The sequence below is a fragment of the Hermetia illucens genome, chromosome 2 (genome assembly GCF_905115235.1).
Source record: "Hermetia illucens chromosome 2, iHerIll2.2.curated.20191125, whole genome shotgun sequence".
Taxonomy (NCBI): Eukaryota; Metazoa; Arthropoda; class Insecta; order Diptera; family Stratiomyidae; genus Hermetia; species Hermetia illucens.
This window is the reverse complement of record NC_051850.1, coordinates 29,900,519-29,919,688: the sequence shown is the minus strand read 5'-3', so window position 1 is coordinate 29,919,688 and position 19,170 is coordinate 29,900,519. Positions and strand designations below refer to the sequence as shown.

Sequence of the window (19,170 nt, the reverse complement as noted above, 5' to 3'; positions counted from 1 at the left end):
AAGAAATACCCAAAAACCTTTTACACCTGAAGCGTCCAGCTTCCGGTTCCCCGACTTGTTTCTCGCAGCTCCTGTTTCGACCTAGGGGTTGATGGTGTCTTTCTTAGTCAATAGATAATACCTTCTATGGTGTTCTTCTCTCAACTTTAATAAAAGAATTACAACCGATGTCACTTCAAAGTGCATATAGATACAATATCTAAGAAATTGATTAGATATTATGCCACTTATTGCATATCAGTCGAAAGGGCATAATTTACCCCTTCCAAAAATATAACATCTTGACGAATATCTTTACTCTGAAAGAAGCTACGATTTTTTGAAAAGAAAATTAAATAACTGCAACAATCTGGCTTCATCCATTCATATCTTTTGTCGCTTACCATCAGTGGCGCGCCAAAGGGTAGAGACGTATGAGTAAATCATTTCTAATCAGGGAGGTCATTCATCAAATCGACGCAGCATAAATACTAACTAATTATTTCTAATCGCAATTGAGGCGATTATCATTCAGCTGGGGATGATTTTGCGAAATATTTATTATTCAAATAAATTTACAACCAAAGATACAGATAATTCGAAAGAATTGTAAAGTAACCAAATTTAATAGGAAATTGCAATTTTCTGGGATTATTGATAACAGCTTTTGTTTGCGAGTGGGGAAATCTTAGTTTTTGTTTTTTTCTTTTTGTTTCAAATATTTATATTAATTTTATGATTATAAAAGTAAGATTTTTGGTTACCCGGAAAAGATACTGGATGGAATATATTTTTTTTTAAAATTTCAAATTGAATCTAAAATGCTGAAACGCTTCAAATTTATTTTTTATTAATCTGATCGTAAAATGTTTATGTTTGGCTTACAAAAATCCTGAATCTTCCTTTATAAATTAAATTTTTAGAAAGTACGTTGAACGACATTGAAAACTAAGAAACACATATTTACGTTTATATTAAATATTTTTTAATAGCTCCAAATGAATAGATAAAAATATATCTTTTTTTTTCTATTTTCATCGCACAGACTGGACATCTGAAACGCATCTTTTCTCATTGGAAAATTTCGGAATTTGTTTTGAGTGGCAAAATCTAAAATAGAGAAAATTACTTGCTCTCCTCAAATTTTTAGATAATAATAACAACAAATTTTGCAGTCGAAAATTAGACTATCCATCTTTTCTGACATCGATTATCTCATACTGCTATTTTCTTCAATTTCACTCTTGCGTGAATGTGCCAGAAGCGTGTGATGTATTGTGGTCAAACAAGATTTTCATTCAAGTTCAAACCCCTTAAATTACACATCAATGGAGGCACATGGTGAGTCCCATAGTCTTCACGTTTGCTGATACCATACTAGTTTAACCGGCAGATCAAGAGCACTCACTAATTCTATAGTCGGTGCGTACTATGTATCTGGTGCAACCAGCACACGATCATCTGATCTTTTTCAGATACTCTTCCGACTTCTCTAGTGAGCCGGGAGTTTACATTTAATTTTTATTTTGAAAATTTCCTGAGCCATAACTAACAAGAAAAACTGCTTAAAAACTATATCATCTGAAAGGTGAGATTGTAAGCTTTCAAATGATATGCAAAAAGTTATGTCTTAAGGCTACATTTATTCCGGTTTTAGATAGTATTATTATCATTCAGATCGCAACATGAATGCATAATTATGTAAATAAGAACAAACTCTCGATTTCACTGATACCACAAGAACAGACTTAGACCCATACCAAAAAAATCTTAATCATAGGAAGTTTCCATAAACTCGTTTATGTTGCAGATACATACATCTTTGTTTAATAAAAGATTGGGCGAACTCATTGAATTGTAAATTAGAAACAGACAAAGCGAAACGCGGCCTCCCTGATTAGCCGGTGATAAGTCTTCCCCCGATTGCTAGCCAAATTGTCGCAACATCGAAAAGCAAGTTTCGCGTCTATGAATCATTGTTTGATGGTCATTTTGGCGGCAGCAGCAAAATTGTATTGAATAATTTAATTTTATATTTAAAAAATTCTCACGCCTTAATGGATGCATCTATAATTATAATTTTTTTGCCATTGGATAGCTAAAATTTTCTGCTTTCTTTTGATATATTTTCAATGTTGGTTTGTTAAGAAAAGTCAGTTGTTGTCAGTTGTTGTATGTTTGAATTTCACTTTTTCGCAAGATGTCCTCTAATACAGTGCGGATTCCACTAAAGGCTGCAATCGTGGACTTGAGTTTATGTCTCTTGGCTGGGCCTATTCTATCGGCTGCTGTATTGAACCATATCCGATAATTTCAAAAACAGAAATTACTATCCGCCCTAAAAGGATTTGTGGATGACATTTTAAGTTTTTAAAATTGGCGCCCAATGTGGGGGTCGGCGGATTTTTTTTGGGTTCTCAATTATATTTTCGACCTTCAAACGTGATTAAATTTTAAGATGAAATCCAGCTTTCATAGCACCGGTTGAGAGTGGGGTGATCTAGTAGTCCTAAATCCGTTTGGAAAAGGAAGAAAAATAGTCGCTATAGTTGCACACAACCTGCTTGTTCCTGTAACTTAAAATGGTGGAAAAGCTGCGTTATTGAGCATCAGTTACTCGATCTGCCCCATAAGCTTCTAATCACACGTAGTTTTGATGATTTCATAAAAGATCATCAAATATTTACAGGTGTCTGGAGCTTCAGGAGGAATTTCTGACTGCCTTTCGTTGGTCGCATTCCACTGGAAATGAAAGGACTAAAAATGAAAAACGTCCAACAACACTGCCCACCTTAAGATGGCAATGATGATTTATGCCGAGAACATGGTTAACATTCCTACCAGTGATCGAGAAGCGCGTAAATGAGGTGCCATATTTCCCAAATAAATTTGCAACATTGTAAAGCGGCGACTACACTTATCAGTCGTCGGATCAACAGCTGCAAGACATTTAAATACCTCATACAAGAACAGAGGGTTGTTGGTGGGGTAGTCAGGGGTTTAAACTTCCAACTTGCTGACCTGTTGTATGTCAATGGAAGTGATCGACCCTGCTCCTGCATGGTAGTCTCAAAAGACTTCCAGGCTAATTTAGGTAACGACCTACGTGATGGTGACACCGCATTGGCTAAACTAATCATAAAAGGTCAACGAGGAGGTAAAGAGATACTACGGCACTCTGCATACTTCCCCTATGACGCAGAAGAAGTACTCAGTGGAACATTCATCAGAGCTATCCAATGTGCCAAAAGTAAAGGGATGGGGGTAATAGAAGGAGGTGATATCAACGCTCACCACATATGCTGCGGAAGTTTCAATATCAATGCAAGAGGATCGAGACTACTGGAGCATCTGGTAGGAACCGGTCTGCAGATCCTTAATTTGGGTAATGAACCCACTTTCTTCAACGTGGTCAGGCGAGAGGTCATCGACATCACTGCGGTGCCGTCTGACATTGCGGCTCTGGTCGAAGAGTGGAGAGTATCAAACGACACTTCGTAATGGGCATAGGTCCACCTCCACCCACTGCATTTCGGAATCCGCGGAAAACGGATTGGGCGACGTATAAAATAGAACTGAGCGCCCGGAGCCCGATCCCTGAGGGGCGCATCAAATCCATTGCGGGAATTGAGAAGACAACCCAGATGATAACAACTAGCATGAAGCTTTCGAAGAAAGCTGTACACTCAAAACGCCACAGAAGGGTGAAACACCTTGATGGAACTCGGATTTGGGCAAAACAGAGGAGAACGACAATCGTGGTCTGAAATGTGATTTAGTCGCTGGTTGCAATCGCTAAAGAGAAGAACCAACGACTCCAAAGAAGAGCATAAGATCGGCTAAACGATCATCATGGATGCCTAGCACACGCTTATATTCCAATTAACTGGCGTGATGTGCAGGTGATATTTATTTACAAACCAGGGAAATCCAATTACACGGACGCAAAAAGCTTCCGACCGATCAGTCTAACGTCCTTTCTACTAAAAGGACAAGAAAGATTAGTAGATCGGTTCCCAATGGGTACACACATTCATAACTGGCCACTTCACCATAGGCAAACACGCCTGCCAGAAAAGCAAATCCACGGTGACAGCACTTCATGAACTTACGGTAAAAAATGAAAAGGCGATGTCCAAAAAAAAAATACGTCTTAGGTGCATTCATGGACATCGAAGGTGCCTTGAATTATGCCTCATTCGCGGCAATTTTTGATGCAGTAAAACAGCATGGAATCGAACCGCTGTTAATCAGTTGGATCCTTCAGTCTATCAGGAAGTCTATTGAAGCAGGATGTCTTAGGGGCTGCCCACATGAAGGGGTCTCTCTCCTCTATTATAGCTCCTGGTATTGGATACCCTGCTTTGACTCTTGGAGGACAAAAAATGTTCGCGTAAGCATTTGTGGACGATCTAGCTGTAATAATTACCGGCAAGTTTGCGGTGGTCAAAGGGTAGTATAGGTCCCAGGGCGAAACGTGGATTGGTACCCACGATGGAGCATAAAACCTGGGAAATGCCTGCTGAACCAACACCAACAGCTCTACTACCAAACCCTATCTCCACCTCCACGTGGTGACCGCTGGGAGCTCTTTCGTAACGAAAAGCTGCAGACGGAGAAGGATGAAGGCGAGTTTCCCGCGCCTAAAAACGGGATAAACTGTACCAACTGGTCCTCCAGGTTGGGGGTTGGGTAGGGCTCACAACCCTACACGGAAAACCGATGTTACGGAGCCACGAAAGGAGCCTGGGACAGGATGGACTTTACAACGACGAACCCGGCAACGACAACGGATTAACGATTTGCGCATTTTCTCATGGACCATGCGCTCCCTGTACAGAGATAAAGCTGATGAGCAGCTAGCCGATACTCTGTCCCAATATAGGGCTGATATAACAGCGTTACAAGAGATGCGATGGACAGGGACCGGTTTCCTGGAGAAAACCTGCTACACCATATATTATAGCGGTCATCCAGTAAACCATGTGCTCGGAGTAGGTTTCTTAGTCAGCCAAAAAATGAAACCTGCTGTTATCGGCTTTGAAAACATAAGCGAACGGCTATGCACTCTGCCCTTGCGAGGCAAGTTTAGAAATATAATCCTCATTAGCGTTCACGGCCCTACAGAGGAGACTGCAGAGTTGGTGAAGGATACCTTCTACGAGGCAGTAGAACGAACCCTCTAAGCCTGTCCCAGATATGATATTAAAATCATACTTGGGGATTTTAACAGCCAAGTAGGGAAGGAGCCCGTATTCAGGCGATACGTTGGCTCCCATAGCTTACACGAAAAAACAAATGATAACGGATTGCGGATTATTCAATTAGCAGGGTCACACGAAATGGTTGTTTGTTGTTGTTGTTGTTGTGCTTTGCGAGGAAAGCGGTCCACAAACATACATGGGCCTCTCCAGACGGGAACACTTTCAACTAAATTGGCCACGCGTTGATCGAACGCCGCCACCTCTCAGCCTTGATGAATGTCAGAACATATAGGGGGCCAATATGGACTCGGATCACTATCTCGTTGGCATGGTGCTCCGAGCTCGAATAACAATACCACCTAGAATCCGCTCTGACAATCAGGTGAGAGTGAACACTGAAGCCATCTACAACACAACCCTCCGTGACAGAAGAGGGAATTTGATGGCGCAATAACCGCAGTCAACAGAGGACCTGGAGATGAAGCATCAACAAATGATCTTCACAATCACTTGAAGAACGTTATCATGGATACGGCCACAAACATACTTGGCCCCAGCCGCAAAAGGAGTCGGAACGGCTGGTTTGACGATGAATGTAAGCTAGCAACGGAACGGAAGAATGCCGCATACCGAGTAATGTTGTATTCTTAAAGAACGCTGGCACGCGCGGAGACTTATCATGAACTCCGTCGAGCGGAAAAGCAACTTTACAGACGGAAAAAGGAAGCCTGGGAGAAACAACAAGTCTGTGAACTAGAAAAGTACAGGGAGCAACCGCACCAGGCACGCAAGTTTTACCAACAAATCAGCAGGATGAAGCCTTATACACCTCGATGCTCATCCTGCCGAGACAAAGAGGGAAATCTGATTTCCGACAGAATGGACATATTAGAGCGATGGTTTGAGTACTTTGATGAGCTGCTGAACAATCAGAACCTCGGCGAGTTGGAGGTCCCGCCAACTGAAGACGACGGACAAAGATTACCACCACCAAGTTTAGGAGAAACAGTCCGTGCAATTCATCGGCTAAAAAATCATAAGTCGCCAGTAGCCGATGGAATTAGAGCCGAATTGGTTAAATATGGAGGCGACCAGTTACACCAAGTGGTTCATCAACTTGTGCTCAAGGTGTGGGACGGCGAATCAATGCCTGACGATTGACAACGAGGCATTATCTGTCTCATACATAAAAAGGGAGATATCACACAGTGCAGCAATTATGGAGGTATCACGTTGCTGAGTACCATCTATAATATATTCTCCGCTATCTTGCTAGGCCGGATAGCCCAATACGCCCAGAACATCATTGGCTCATACCAAAGAGGCTTCAGTCCAGGCAAATCAGCAACAGATCAGATTTTCTCTCTGCGGCAAGCGATGGAAAAACTGTTGGAATATGGACAACAGTTGCACCATCTGTTCATCGACTTTAAAGTCGTCTATGATAGCATAGCCAGGGTAAAACTGTTCACGGCCATGAGAGAATTCGGTATCCCGACGAAATTAATAAGACTGACTAGGCTGACCCTGACCAATGTGCGAGGTCAGATAAAAACAGCAGAATCACTCTCACGACCATTCGACATCAACAACGGTCTACGACGAGGGGATGCCCTATCATGCGTCCTCTTTAACCTGGCCCTCGAGAAAGTGATCCGTGATACTGAGGCAAATGCAAGAGGTACGATCCTCTTCATGACACGACATCATGGGAAGAACCACCCGAGACGTACAAACTGCCTTCAGCCAGATCGAGCAGGCGGCATTCTGCGCGAGATCTTGGGCTGCACATCAATGAAGGCAAGACAAAATATATGGTGGCAACGTCAGCACCGAAGACGAATCAACCAACAACATCAAACCGCACTGGTCAAACACGAAGAAGAATAAGGATAGGCGAACACTACTTTGAGACCGTTGATAATTTCTCCTATCTAGGGTCGAAAATCACAACCGATAACAGGTACGATGATGAAATCCGCGCACGGTTGTTGTCAGCCAACAGAGCCTATTTCAGCTTACAAAGACTGTTCCGCTCGAAACGTCTCACCATAGGGTCAAAGCTCTTACTGTACAAGACTATGATCTTGCCAGTCCTCATGTATTCCTCGGAAACTTCGGGTTCTTAGCAAGAAAAATTCCGAACTCTAGACCGCGTACGAGAGAAGAATCCTCCGAAGAATTTTTGGCCCCCTACATGAGGATGGACGATTCCGTAGCCTACACAATGACGAAATCTATGAGCGATACGATGACCGTCCGGTTGTGGATAAAATCCGGCTCAATAGAGTACGGTGGGTGCAACATTTCGAATTGGTGGACCTCGGCGCAAAACCGGGATGTCTGGAGTTCCTTATTAAGGCAGGCCTAGACCGGATACCGGTTGTTGGGCCGTTGATGATGATGATTATGAAATTTGCGGATACAGCATGCGACCGCTTGAATGCAACTCTGCACAGTTGTGCCTCCGCATTGGACTCACGGTGAACGCAAGGTAGACTGAACTAGTTATGTTCACTAGGACCGTCAGGTGGGGCAGCTATACGGTACCTACCTTAGCAGGGGCGAAAATCGAACTGGCACAAACAGTCAAGTCCTAAATGAGTACACTTCGACTTCAAATTAATGTGGAAGCATCACTTCCAGGAATAATATCAGAGATCCTGTAGATTGCTCTGGTGCTGTAGGACTGCAATAGGTAAGACCTGGGGATTTTCATCAATACGGATAAATTGGACGTATACGTCTATAATAAAACCCATTTTGATGCATGCATGTGCCCGAGACTGAACTTTGCTAACAGCAGGAAACTGCTAACGCAGATTCAGAGATTCGGTTGAACTCTTGCCCGCGGATTGGGGTGGTGGTTCCGGCTATCTGCACTCAATGTGAGGAGGAGGAGACTGCCCTGCACTTTATATGCAGCTACCCGGTTTCCTCAGATCTCAGACGAAGACACCTTGGTAAGGTTTTCTTCAATGAAGAATCTGCATGCTCTCTGCCTCTGCAAAATGTTCTCAGATTCGCTAAAGCCTGCGAACGCCGTACGAGTGAAGCTATTGAATAGGCGATTTACGGGGATACTACAATGCGCCTAACAATGGCCGGGGTGTTCGGAGCTGCGGCTCCCCCCAATAAACTAAACTACTACTACGTCGTCTTTGCAAAAAGTGCATGGGAAGTGAGCGGGTAGGAAAAAGCTGGGCTATTTAGAGTGAACTAGATCCGCTCTGAAATATAATATCCATTTAGCACTTCCTTTAGTTTTAGGTGGAAAATGAGGAACAAGTGGTGAAATTGGATAACTAGTACACTGGATTGGAAAGATGTTGCAGTCAGCAAACAAAAGGATAAACTTTTTCAGATTTGACTGATGAACAAAACCGCAATTTGCAAGAATTTATGGAGGAAATTTCACGACTTAACGAACGGCGCCTAATGTGGGGTAAATAACTTTCTTAGTTTTGAATTTAATTTTTAGGATAGGGTTTCGATTACTGCAGCTTGGTCTGAAAACTGAAAATTATGTCGTATACTGGAAGTGTAGCCGAAATTAAGCAAGCTCATGAAACATTTGTTCCGAAAGTTGGGGATGAGAAATGTACCTCCGAAACGGAGCAAAAAATATTTCCTGGGGAAACGCAATTTCAAAATTTCATTCAAATTAGATAAGCAGAAATCTAGAAAATCTTTTTCTACACAAAAATTTAAATTCATCTTCAACCTTCTACGAAATCTCTTCATTCAATTCAAGTAAAACCTTATGCAATAATTCAATGTATCTCATTGTAAACGTAGCTATCAAAATGGAAATCAGTACCAATACCATGTTGGCATGTATTCATACTCGAACTCGTTTTCATTGCTTTCCTCGAAATAAATGAAGAGGGAACTGATTCTACAATAAAATGAAAACGTGGATCAACTTTTTTGTCACTATCAGCAACCTATATATTGCAAATTGCAAGGTTGTTCCAGCTGCAGTGTCAGCACTGCCTGAAAGAAAGTGGCCCATCTGGAAAACACATGAGTCTGGGTAGGCAGGGCGGACACGGTCATGGTTATGACGTAGTGCGAAGAGTTGGGTCAGCAGGTTTTATACGAGACAATCTTACCGTTAATGCATACCAAAAGAAAGAGGAGAATTCCCACTTTCCAATGATATAATTTTCAGTAGGATACGCTAATCCTGGAAGGCTCCACAATTTTTTGAAAACCAAATTAAATTGTCTTCAGCTGGGGGTCTGGTTATCTTCACCACTACGTGCCGGCTCAGTGTTTATAGTCTCGATTGCATGCGCACAACGCGTTGGTAATCAGTGAGGTCACGCGTCTCTCAGCGCCATAAATGCTATACTAGACATGCTTGCTTGTTTTGGGTACGTGTGTAATTATGGTATAATATATTACTTCCGAGATTTTCTTTGCATTCTAGATAACGACGAAATGATTTGCAAGATTTATGTGGTTAACATTATCGAAATATTGGAATTAGATAAATTTTTATAAATTTTGGAAGCATGATCGCAAAATGAGATTTTTTCGGTTTGGAGGGCCAGGAGGGTACCTTGAACTTTGATTAGGTATATCCTGATCCCAGAAGCCAGTTCATTCAGAATCGCATGATTAAGGGCCTTTTATAATATAATACTCTACTTTAAATGCAAGGGAGCCGATTTCCTAATTTTTGCTATCTCATGTACGATATTTCGGGAACCATTTCCTACCTTTGTGGGAGTGCTCCTTAAGTAAAACAAGTCAGGAAACCGGAAGCTTCACGCTTCACGAATAAAAGGTTTTGTGTTTCCCTATGTCAGGAGCATTACGTAGTTCTCAATTGTCTAATATTATTGACTCGAACTGAGCGATTTAAATGTCTGAGAGAACTGCGTAATGAAATTGCTTCATGCATTAACACAACCTAGATGAAGTGGCATTTCACAATTGGTGTTCTCTGTGATCGACATATCAGCGAACGGATCAAATCCAAATTTTACCGCAATGCCGTCCATCCTGTCGCTCAATATGGCTCTGAGTGTTGGCCGACTATAAAAGACAATGAAGGGCGTCTTGTGGTAATGGAGACGAAGATGTTGCGTTGGACTAGTGGCGTGACACGTTTTGATCACATCCGAAATGAGGATATTCGCGATCGATATGAGGTTGCAACGATCGTGGCAAAACTGCGAAAGAGGCATCTTCGATGGTATGGTCATGTAATTCGCGGAAACGAGAATTAACTTGCCAAGCTTGGTCTGAACCAAACTTGATACTAAGCGACCGAAAGGCCGGCCAAAACAACGGTGGCTTGATACGCTAGCTGGGTATTTGAAAACTTCATGGTTGCATCCAGATCAGGGTTTTGATAAAATAAAATGGCGAAACCGATCACCACGAGCCGACCCCGCTTGTGAACGGGACAAATGCTGAAGAAAAAGTAGAAGATGTGAGGTCATGACAGTTCCGTGTCATATAGTTAAAAATTCCTTTGCCCTCTATTTTTTAGAAAGCGGTTTAAATAAATCATTTGATGGAAAGCTGTGTATTGATAACAGTCAACCTCATACGCTCCACACTCGGAGTTTAATATTATTAGCAAATGTGAAGAACTTAACTTACAATAGATATAAAAAACGGCTGGGGAGAACTAGATTCTTCATGAATAGAATTTTAATATTTTACTCGAATGTCAATTATTCTCGTTAATTATAACGTCAGCATCTTATTTGTATTGCTTAGGGTGCAGTTAATTCGTACGAAATTGATGAGTTTGAACTGCTATAACTTTGGCGTTAATGGCCAGATTTCCATAAAATTTGGCATGTGTATATGAAATATTGTCCTATGCTGATGCGAAAGTTGGTAGTCCTAGGATGAATTTAAGGGGGGTTTTCCAGTCAATTTCTAAAAATTGGCGAAATCGGCTCTTGCCCTCTAGGAAAGACATCCTCTAGCCATCTCGACCCTTCGATCGCGTCCTCCATTTGGAAAATTTCAGCAACTTTTTACTGGCGTCACTGAGTCCTACTACCATTTCTGTGGCTTCACCACAAGGTGGCGTCCTTCGGGCGTGCCTTTGAATACCCTGCTAGGTATTCGCTTGTCGCCCATCGGTTCTACGTAGCCTGCCCACTGCCATTTTCGTAGTTTTACCACCATTGATACTCCTGGGCCGTCATAGAGCTGGTACGATCCATGGTTGTATCTAATTCGCCACTCAGCTCCATCTTTTACCGGTCTTCTCTAACGGTTGCATTCGAGTCGACGCTTCACAACCGTACAGTAGTACAGATTGTATTATGGTCTTGTAAATTCGGGACTTATTTTCCTTGTGCACTCTTTTACTTTTCACTATCCGTAGGACTGAGTAGTATGATTTGTTGGCCACCATTATTCGTCGTTAAATTTCGTCCCTTTTATTACCATCCTTCGCTGTGTTTACTCCTAGGTACAGAAAGTTAAGGTTTTCAAAATTAAAGTCGCCTTTGTCAAGTTTTGTTGTATTAGCGCCTGTCTTCTTGATTGGGTCATGAATTTTGTTTTCTTTTCATTAATTTTTAGACCCACTTCTTCTAGTTTAAAAAGCATGGGGCAAGTCCATTTCCTTGCTTTAATGCGCAGTTCGAAGTATTGCGTTAGCTCGCCAATCACCTTTTCATGGGATTCAATCTTAGGCATCGTCAGTTCGGTCATTTGTACCAGTTATTCTGGTAGACGGAAACCACGGATGATACGATATTGCACTTCTCATTTGATATGCTGATCACATCAATATTGAATTCATAACACTTTTTCAGTACCTCAACTCATCAGACGCTGCCTCACCTCTGCCTTGGGGGCAGTGTGACCGAAAGTGGTGACAGGTGGTAATCGCTCCATTTATATATAATCGCAAATACGACATGAGTGCGAATTATATTGAGGTGAAATCCGTCCCAAGTTCAAACCTAGACCAAGATTATTTCTTCTGCTTTTTGAACTAGGGTGTCTAACCGCTGCCAGTTGTCATTTGCACGCAGTCGTCCCTTTATTGCTTTAAAGTCAATGACCGGTTTTTTGAATTTGTTGTCCACGATAAATGCCACTACAAATTCTCTTCTTTCCGATCCATTCCCGCTTGTGAATACTGTGTGCGGACATATGTCGTTAACTTTTCATGCGAGCCATTTCGTTTCTTGGATTGCTTGAATGTTGATGTTGTATCCTGAAACTTTTTTGAGAAGTCCTCGTGAAAGCTTTTCTCACAGCTCATCACACCACCCCTTTCAGACCCATCTGCAGAGTGTACAGTTTCTCAACACCTTTCAGACCTTACGACCAACTTCCCTGTTTACAACAATCTACCAATACCCCACCCAGGCCCCAATCCCAGCCCTTTCCCAAGAATCCATAATTCTTTCCCGCAAGAATAAAAGATCCACAGGCCCTTATAAAATCCCTACCATAATACTCAAGAAGTGCGCTAAGATCCTAAGTCCTCTAATTTCCCAATTGTTTAACCATTGCTTTATCACACCTTTGGAAACAAGCGCACATCGTCCCCATCCACAAAAAAACAAGAACCCTCATCCAATCCTAACAGTTACCATCCAATTTCCCTGCTCAACTTCCTTTTCGACATTTTTGAAGCAGCATCCATGACCTTTTACTCTCCCACATCTCCGACCACGATATCATCCCTAATTTCCCATTTGCGAACAGAAGATGCCTTAGCACATCACATGCCCTTCTCATCCTTAAATCCGATCTTAACAAAAGCTTCAATAACAACATCCCTACCACTGCCTGTCTCCTAGATATGCAGAAGGCCTTCGATTCCACCTTTGTCGACTTATCCTCAGCTTTCTCTCCAACCGCCAAATACAAGTTAGAGTCCTTGACTGCTTATCTGACCCCTACAGCCCCCTGCAGGCATCTCATAAGGCTCGGTCCTCTCGGCAACCCTGTTCTCCCTCTACATAGCTGACAACCCTCTTCACCTTGCCACAACAACCCCTAACTCCGACAAAACTATCCGATATACCAATGACTTAATCCTTTACACCCCTTCCAGAAATATCCTTTGTCCGTCCTGACGTTAAGCTCTACTGCTGCAAACAACTAATCCGCCCATTAATGTTAACATCTCACAAAATGGAGCGCTTACGAGCTAATGAAAGGAAATTCCTCCGAATATCCCTAGGCTCATCCCATCCCCGTTTCAACCAAGCCGTCTATAACGAAGTCAACACGACCTGTTTAGACGTATAGTATTCCTCACAAAATACCTCAATATGATGTCCTGGTTGCTCGACGACAGGGTATTGCCAGGATGGGTTGCCGGTCCCTCGCTGGTGGGTGAGAATATAGCGTCTCACACTTGCTTCGACAACAGGCCAGGGAAATGACGATTTGGTTTTGCCTACCCCACATGACTTTTACAAGGAGGAAAATGGTGGCTATTCCCTTCGTTGTACCACCGATGTGGCAGCATTCGAATCAGTCTTTGGAATCCTTGCCCTTAACTCATTCATTCCATTGCTGACGAGACTCACGATGCCTTCAATTTCCAAACTGAAAAATATCTGACGTTACCAATCTTGTTTGAGACACATCAAAATTTAACAAACTTTTCTTCTTCTAACACTGTATCAATAAAGATCAAAATATCTTAAAAACAACTTGGAATTTATCGTGATATAGATACAAGAAAAGAATTCGGAAATAATTTTAGCATAACTACACACGCACCCAAACCAAGCAAGCATGTGAAACATTTATGGCGATGGGAGACGCGCGGCCTCCCTGATTACGAACGAGTTGATATTTGGCATGTAATCAAGAGTATAAACATTGAGCCGGCGTGTAGCTCTAGAGATAGTCAGACCCCCGCTAGACAACAATTTAATTTGGTTTTCAAAAAATTGTGGAGCTTTCCCAAATTATTCTAATGTAATGAAAATTATATCTTTGGAAAGTGTGAATTTTCCTCTTTCGTTTGATATGCGGCAAGGGTATGGTTGTCTGGATATTACATTTGTTGACCCCCTTGCAATACTACGTCATAACCGTGACCATGTTCCCTCCGCTTGTGTGCATACATAGGTCCACGTGCTACTTCAGGCTGATAAGCTTTCTTTTTCTGTTGACATTGCAGCTGGAACAACCTTGCAATATGTAATATGTGGGTTGCTGATAATGGAGAAGAACTGAGATTTAGGGGTGATTAGAAACGCTTCCAATTGTCTGTGAGATCACTCCCTCTACGCCTGTATATTTTTAGAGGAAGAGCGAGAACTAGTTGAATGTGCCATGTGCACATATGTGACGTATTGTTGGTGCTGATTCGCGCTTTGTTTTATACAGTGAGATACCATTAAGTAGCACACGGAACTGTTCGATCAAGTCCAATGAAAAAAATTCATATAAATTTAATTGAATTTAAAATAATATTTAAGAAAATATTGGATGGCCTTTTACTCATCTGATTCAGGGGATATTGAGGTATTTAGATATGTAAATTTACTAGATTTTGTAAGATGTGTTTGCTTTGGAAATTTGGTTTTTTCCCGTTTCTCGTGGTATATTTTTCAGCATATCCCTTTTGCTACCCTCTTGTCCTTCCCGGTAGGACACTACTATTTGCAGAATTTAAATCCTGGTTGTTTAACTCCGCCATGCTATTAACATAGTATGCTGGTCCCAAGCCCAGGTAAAGGAGGAGGGTTTGAGGCAACGTACTCTGTACTATCCTCAGTAAAACAAAAATAAAATGCTGAGATCAGGGAAATAGATAAAAAATAGTTGGAGTATAGTTGGAGTTATTCTACTATGCTAAATCCTACCTGATCTTTCTTGGTGACAGGCCCCGCGACAGGTCGACTAAGAAAATGCATAGAATGTCGCTAGGGCGTCCACCTCAGTCTACGTGGCAGGACGGGCCCCGGTCCTGTCGAGAAATGGGCAAGGGTTCTTGACGCATGGACGGCGTCAGGACGTAAGCCAGTTAGTCCGCACACAACGAACAAAACAAATACGTGTCTGCACGCTAAATGATGGTACCCTAACTGGAAAGACGGAGGAGTTCGCAAGAGCCCTTCGGAAAAGGTGCATTGACATCTGCGCTCTGCAAGAAACCTGATGGTCTGGTGCCAAAAGCTGCGACATTGAACGCGAACGCGGTAAAAATGGCTAGAAACTTCTTTATTTTGGTAACGCACACACTCAATATGGTGTTGGCATTGCCATCTCAGAGGGTTTCCGTGATGCTATTAAAGAAGAGGAACGATTTGATGATCGGCTGATGAAGCTCACCATTATATCAGCTGATCGCACTATTCACTTCTTCACCGCGTATGCACCACAGACAGGTCGATCTGATGCCGAGAAAGATGCCTTCTGGCAACTTCTCGATGAAAAGACTTGTCATGTGCCTGCTGACGATTACATAATCATTGCCGGCGACCTTAATGGTCATGTGGGTGAAAAGGCAAACGGTAACAGGTGCCATGGGGGAAAGGGGTTCGCAGCGCGCAATGAGGGTGGCGAGCGTATAATCGATTTTGCGGACACCCATGACCTTGTATTTATGAATACATGGTTCATCAAACGATTGTCTCATCTTCCCACATTTTATAGTGGGAACAATAAAACGCAAATCGACTATATTCTCATAAGACGCCAACATTTTACCACTGTCATTGATTGCAAAGTCGTTTCCTATAAGACCATCGCACCTCAACATCGGCCGTTGATTGCCGTCCTGCGAATTAAGCCACCAATAAAACAGCGTGAGGAACGCACTGGCCCGCCGCGCATTAAATGGTGGCGATTTGGTGAGAAGAAAGAAGAAACGGTCTCACTCATACGATTGCCAACCATTACGAATGTGGAAGAATCATGGAACCAAATGAAAGACACGATCCACAAAGCGGCCTCTGCAACCCTCGGGGTCACCAAGCGGGTGACTTGGCTTTGGAATGATGATGTTGAAATGAAGGTCCGTGAAAAGAAACGCCAAGAACTGCGGAACTACTGACGCAATACACGCTGCGCGGTTACTCATGGAGAAACACCGTGAGAAGCATCGCCCTCTTTACATTGCCTTTCTGGATCTAGAGATGGTATGCTGGTATGCTTTACGACAACACTTCGTGCGAGAAGAACTCATGCGCTGGGTTCAATTGCTCTACCACGATCCGAAAAGTAAAGTTCGAAGTATGGCGGGTGTATCAAAACCGCTTCGTGTCTCTGTTGGTGTTCATCAAGGAAGTACCCTCTCACCACTCCTCTTTGTCCTTGTTATGGACACCGTCACACGGGACATCCAACGTCCAGCGCCCTACACACTGCTTTATGCAGATGGTGTTTTCCTAGCATCTGATAGCAAAAATGATCTCGAGCAACTTGTTCAAAAATGGAATGATCGCCTCATGCAACACGGTCTCAGACGACCGATCCCCATGAAACAGGCACAATCACTGTCAGTGGCAGTGATCTGCCCAGAACTGAGCGATTTAAATACCTCGGGTCAACGCTATCAGCCAATGGAGAACTGCGTTATGAAATTGCTTCACGCATTAACGCAACCAGGATGAAGTGGCGCTCCACAACTGGTGTTCTTTGTGATCGGCGTATCAACGAATGCCTCAAATCTAAAATTTACCGCAACGTTGTCCGTCTTGTCGCTCTCTATGGTTCTGAGTGTTGGCCGACCATAAAAGACAATGAACGGCGTGTTGCGGTAATGGAGACGAAGATGCTACGTTGGACTAGTGGCGTCACACGTTTAGATCACATCCGAAATGAGGATATCCGCGATCGTTATGGGGTTGCACCAATCGTGGAAAAGTTGCGAGAGAGGCATATTCGATGGTATGGTCACGCAATTCGTGCAAACGAGAATTCACTTGCCAAGATTGGTCTGAACATCGAAGTCGAAAGGCAGACCTAAGCAACGGTGGCTTGATACGCTGGATGGGGATTTGAAAGTCTCGAGATTGCACCCAGATCAGGCATTCGATAGAGCCAAATGGCGAAGCCGATCACGACGAGCCGACCCCGCTTGTGAACGGGACAAAGGCTGATGAAAAAGAAGAAGAAGAAATCCTGGTTGTTTGACATTCATCATTATCAAAGTCCTTTTACTATTGAATAAAGCCGAACAGTATTCGTACACCTTAATTTTGTCTACTATATGATTTTATCACTGGGTAGAAAACCAAAACCGTCCTGAATTTACCTGGATACCAGTTGTCTTCCGAAAGACTAAACCTCACTGAAGAAGAGAACTACTGCCCTCGAATATGAAAACTAAAACTCCATTCCAAACAAAGTTTACTTCAGTTTCGATCGACTTGGGTCAGGAATTGTATGAGGCTTTTTAAGTTGATTATATGATAGTTCGCACCGATCCATGGCATGTTTGTGAATTAATATATTTGAGCAAACAACGCCCTTGAATCACTTCGGTTACGCTGGTCCCAGGGTAGAGGTGAGGCAGAGCCTTATGATTTGCCTTTGTCTTAGACGAAACCCTAGATATCTGAATTTTATTAGACAAAGTGTTTATCTCAGATTTGGTGTCGTTAATAAAATTTCGTGCTGCAGATGGTATTGTGGTTAGAGCGCTAGGCTGTTGCAGCGGAAACACGCGGTTCAGATGTCATTGGTGGCAGAGGGATTTTGAAAGGAATTGTGAGTATTTGAGTCAAATCAGGGTAATAATCAGGGGCGAGCGCAATGCTGATCACATTTCGTCTTAATGTGCGGTGAATAATGGAATATATGGAAACAAAGGATTGTAACTCTCCAACTGGTAAGAAGTCACAGAGTTCGAACCCACCCGCGACTTTGAGAAATCATGTCGTCGCCGAAGCACGGATTTTGAAGGCTTGAAATTTGCGCCCCAAAGCCGACCGAGGTTAAATTAAATTTTGTTTAGAAATTGATCTTGAGTGCTCGCCCAAGACGAAGAGGTCCGTAGACTACAACCGTGGAAGCAAGTTGCTTTCTAACTTGCTCGGACTTAGGACTACCTTAATCCCTAAACAAAATCTAATTTAGTTTTCTGTTGAGGATGCTGGGAGTCCTGAGTCCGTATCCACTTGATGACGGAGCGGACTGCAACAACTTACTTCCTCCCTTGTAGTCTACGGACTCCTCTTTTTTCGGTTAAACAAGCAAGTTTTCCAAAAAAATTGACTGACGATTTCATCCAGGGTAGAGGCTCGAAAATTTTGGTCGAGGAAGATAGGATTGAGCCTTTTGGGGATCCTATTTTATGCTTCAGCTATTATTTTTTGCCGCTCACTATGAGTGTGTCGTTACATTCATTCGTCATCCCCTTTTCATTTCTATAGAGGTTAGCCTTGTAGCGGCTATTCTTTCTTGCAATCAGAGTATCTTTGTAGTTTTCTTACCACCAATCTTTCCTTGCTTCTCCTCCTCTATTCATTATTTCTCGGTCTAAGGAGCAAAGGTACTGATCTGCTGTTTATTGATGAAGAAAATTGCTGACGTTTCGCACTGAAAAATTTCAACTAAATTTTCCATGCAGTTGTGGTGATAGAGGCTTTGGCATAAGGACTACCAAAGTCTCCTTAAAGAAATTTCTTTTGGAGATATGGTGCTATCTTCTCAATTTAGGACGCGTATTGTCACACCATTGATAATTTTAAAGATCTTCGTTTGGGCTGCTAAAATTTGTACACGTTTGTCTTTTGCTCTCTTGAGCGGGTAATGTTCCTATTTCCGAAGGTGTTGATTCGCAGAATAGTGCTAAGAGATCCATTCATCTTTTTCTAAAACTAATAGTATTGAAGGAAAATATAAATACATTTAAAAGACAATGAACGGCGTCTTGCGGTAATGGAGACGAAGATGTTGCGTTGGACAAGTGGCGTGACACGTTTTGATGACATCCGAAATGAGGATATCCGCGATCGTTATGGGGTTGCATCGATTGTGGAAAAATTGCGAGAGAGGCGTTTTCGGTGGTATGGTCACG

At 42.5% G+C, this 19,170-nt stretch overlaps 1 long non-coding RNA gene across 1 annotated transcript; it reads right to left on the bottom strand.

Moving 5' to 3' along the window:
• Window positions 1-547: 547 nt before the first annotated feature.
• On the bottom strand, window positions 548-13,928 carry LOC119649481. The gene is made up of 3 exons (XR_005249136.1): window positions 13,793-13,928; window positions 13,451-13,736; window positions 548-1,089 (listed from the first exon to the last, which is right to left on the bottom strand). It is a non-coding gene; the product is annotated as an uncharacterized LOC119649481 (long non-coding RNA).
• Window positions 13,929-19,170: the final 5,242 nt, after the last annotated feature.